General features: G+C 45.0%; 1 non-coding gene across 1 annotated transcript; it reads left to right on the top strand.

Annotated features, from left to right (window-relative positions):
- The first annotated feature begins 3,544 nt into the window (after positions 1-3,544).
- Positions 3,545-3,651, top strand: LOC133807643 (small nucleolar RNA R71). The gene has a single exon (XR_009879544.1). It is a non-coding gene; the product is annotated as a small nucleolar RNA R71 (small nucleolar RNA).
- The last annotated feature ends 383 nt before the right edge of the window (positions 3,652-4,034 follow it).

Genomic DNA, 4,034 nt, shown 5'->3' with positions numbered 1-4,034 from the left:
CGCTCTCCGTACTCATGGTTGGTTGACTCAGCCATTGCCCTTACCTGCAACACAGAGCACCCGTGAGCCGAAGCCCAGCAAGAAAACTCATGCAGAGCATAACATATGCAATTTATACAGTTTATTATAACAGATAATCCACATATAAACAAGTCAACCATTAGACTAAACAAATACGGCCATGCCGCCCCCGAAGCCTTACCGAAGCCTGGGGTCTCGGTCTTCACCGTAGGGATACCACCCGTATCCCCTGGGTCCTACCCTGACCATAGCATCCCATGTGCTAGGTGTTACTTCCGGCCCCGCTGCCGTTCTCGGCCTTGCCGCCCTCGGCCATAGCCGTTCAATTCACTATAATCATGTATAGCATAAATCAAACAACATTCAAACAAATATCAATTCATTTAAATCTGCACCCTAACATGAAATGCAATATAGAGCCGTGCCCTGCAATCATCTCATCATGCAACATGCAATATAGGGCCGTGCCCCGCAATCACACTATGGGCCCATGCCCCATCCTACGGGTGTTATAGTTTTCTTACCTGTATTCCGAGCCTCCTGATGCACTAAAGCCGCAAGCACGGTCCTCTAGCACGAGCCTCTCCAATAACCTAGTCACAACACACAAGAAATATCCCTCAACACTAATCAAATCAAAAACCGCTTCCCGGGACCAATCCCACACTCTCGGGACTCCCAAATTCCTAAAACAAATCATCGGAAACATCCCCCGAACCCCCGGAGCAAAAGCTCAAAAATGTAAACTTTCAAGTCCTGAAAATGGCCTAGCGCCGCGGCGCTACCTAAGAGGGCCGCGGCACCCTGCCCAATAGGGCCGCGGCACCCAGCAAGTCAGAAGCCTCCCCCTGCCCAGAAACAGCCTCGCGCCGCGGCGCCCAAGAACAGGGCCGCGGCGCTCCTACGCAAAACCCAGATTTCTAGGTTTTCTCTTGCGTTTTTCCCGAACTAAAACAATCCCAAATCATCCCAAACTCAAACCTAAGCCCCAAAACCATATCAAAACCCCAAGTAGACCATTCAATCAACCCATAAACATCATATCCCAGCTCAAGAACACAATCACTCTCAAAATCCACCCCTTAGATTCCTAAATTCAGCAACTCATACAAAACCTAGAAACTCAACTCAAGCTTTAGATTTCTCAAATCAAAACAAAAACAAGCCCTAAATTTGCATAAAACTTCTTACCTCAAGTGGAGAATTCACTCTTTGCTTCCTAGATCCATCTCTAAGTCTCCAAATTTCAGCTCCTTCTCCTCTTCTTCTTCTTCTTCTAGCTTTTCTTTTCTTCTCTTCTAATTTTATCAAAACCCAACATATATGCCAAGCCCAAACCGTGTACCCCTATAACACAGCTCAAATTTGTCTAAACCCATTGCCAAATGACCATTTTACCCCTTCATCAAAACCCTTTGCTAACTAAACCTCAAGGGCACACTAGTCATTTCTCCTATATTGCAATTCTACCATTTCTTTCACCTAAACTTGTTACTCTCAGCAGTAACTAACGGTTACCCAGGTTACTCAATCACCAATAACCATTACCCGCTGAACCTCAACTTAAACATAAAATTCCCAAGGTACCCCTAGGCTCCTCCCGAGCCGAGTATAGAAATCCCGTTGTGACTCTTAAGTAAACTAGCTCTCTAGGACCGTATCGGCACGTGCATCACAATAATAACACCACACTCACGTGGTACCATTCACAGAATACAATTATCACATATATGCCCTCAGCGGGCTAAAATTACAATTATGCCCTTCAAACACAATCAGGGCCTACATGCATGCTAATACACATAGTCATGCATCTCAGATAAATAAATAGTCAAATAACATGCTTTAAATCATAACCATGCATTTAACTCATAAAATCACACATGAATCCCATCGTGCCCTCCTGGCACGCTAATCAAGGCCCTTAAGCCTTATTAGCGAATTTGGGTCGTTACAAAGACCACCTCATCTCCTTGAACTCTAAGCTTAAGCTCTCCTTTGTGAACATCAATAAGAGCCTTGCCTGTGGCTAGAAATGGCCTACCGAGAATAATTGGGACATCTGTGTCCTCCTCCATGTCCAGAACAATAAAGTCAACTGGAAATATGAACTTATCCACCTTCACAAGAACATCCTCATTAATACCTCATGGGTGTGTTAACGATCGGTCTGCGAGCTGTAAAGTGACAGTTGTTGGTTTTGCCTCCCCCAAACCAAGTCTTTTAAACACAGATAAGGGCATCAGATTGATACTTGCCCCCAGATCACATAAGGCGTGCTAACATTCAAACTTGCCAATGGTGCAAGGTATGGTGAAACTCCCCCGGATCTCTCAGCTTTTGGGGTAACTTCCTTTGTAAAATCGCGCTGCACTCTTTAGTGAGTGCTACAGTCTCATAGTCCTCCATCCTCCTTTTCTTTGATAGAATCTCCTTCATGAATTTAACATAGCTGGGCATCTGCTCCAAGGCCTCAGCAAAAGGAATGTTTATGTGCAGCTTTTTAAACACCTCTAGAAACTTAGAAAACTGTTTATCAAGTGTAGTCTTTCTAAGCCTCTGAGGGTATGGAACTCGAACTGGCTGCTCAATAACAACTGGCGGACTCTGTTCTGACTGCTGATGGTTCTTAGTAACCCTTTCTGAATCAGACTGTTCACCCATCTCTTTATTCTGAACCACTACCTGTGGAGGTCTAGGCTGCTCAGTTTGCTTCCCACTCCTCAGAGTAATTGCCTGAACTTGCTCCTTGGGGTTGACTTCAGTATTACTGGGCAAATTTTCCTGAGGTCAGTTATTGAGCATATTGGCCAACTGCCCAACTTGTGTCTCAAGGTTTCGAATAGAGGATCTGGTCTCAGTCATAAATTGAGTCTGAGTATTAGTGAGAGTCAACAAGGCAGCTTGCAGTTCATTAGGCCTCTCAGGTTGAGGCATTGATTGTTGAGGCCTAGGCTGTTGTGATGACGAAGCTTGATGCATAGGTGGCTGAGGCATGTTATTCTGAAATTGGCCCTGAAACTGAGGTTGTTGGCCTTGATTATTCTTCCACGAAAAATTGGGATGATTTCGCCACCCAGGATTGTAAGTATTGGAGAATGGATTATTGAGTGGCCTTTGAAAGTTTCCCACCGCTTGAACTTGAGCATGATCCATTGGGGTGTTATTATTCATACAGATAGGGCACTGATCGACAGAATGAGCACCACCACACATTTCACACCTCACTGCCATCTGAACCGCATTCGCAGATACAGTGCTCTATTGTAACTGTTTTGTCAAGGAGGCTACTTGTGCTGTTAGAGCAGTGATTGCATCCAGCTCATGCACCCCAGCCACCTTTCTGACTCCTGATGATCTTTCCTCAGACCACTGATGGTTGTTTGTAGCCATGTCCTCCAGCAGCTCATAAGCACCAGTTGCGCTCTTGCTCATAAAAGTGCCACCCGCTGCAGCATCAATAATGGTTCTGGTTGTCGGACATAAACCATTGTAGAAATTCTGTACTAGCATCCACTGTTCAATGCCATGATGAGGACATCTTCTCAGGAGTTCCTTAAACCGTTCCCAAGCTTCATACAATGACTCTCCATCATTCTGGCAAAAGTTATTGATCTCTCCCCTCAATTTAGCAGCTTTGGACGGAGGGAAGAATTTAGACAAAAATTTCTGAGCTAGATCTTGCCAGGTGACAATAGATTTTGGCTGCAGCGAGTTCAGCCAACTTTTAGCTCTGTCCCTCAAAGAAAATGGGAAAAGCCTAAGCTTGATTGCATCATCACTCACCCCATTATATCTGAAGGTTCCACACAACTCCAGAAAATTGGACAAATGGGTGTGAGGATCTTCAGAAGGCAACCCATTGAATTGCACAGAGGACTGCACCATTTGTAGAATAGCGGGCTTGATTTCAAAGTTGTTAGCCTCTACAGCTGATGGGCGTATACTATTTTGTACTCCCGTCAGAGTGGGCAGTACATAATCTCTCAGGCTCCTCTCAGCATTGTTCTAAG

This window comes from Humulus lupulus, chromosome X, assembly GCF_963169125.1.
Source record: "Humulus lupulus chromosome X, drHumLupu1.1, whole genome shotgun sequence".
NCBI classification, from domain to species: Eukaryota; Viridiplantae; Streptophyta; class Magnoliopsida; order Rosales; family Cannabaceae; genus Humulus; species Humulus lupulus.
Note: the sequence above shows the minus strand (reverse complement) of the source record. Positions and strands in the feature narration are given on the sequence as shown.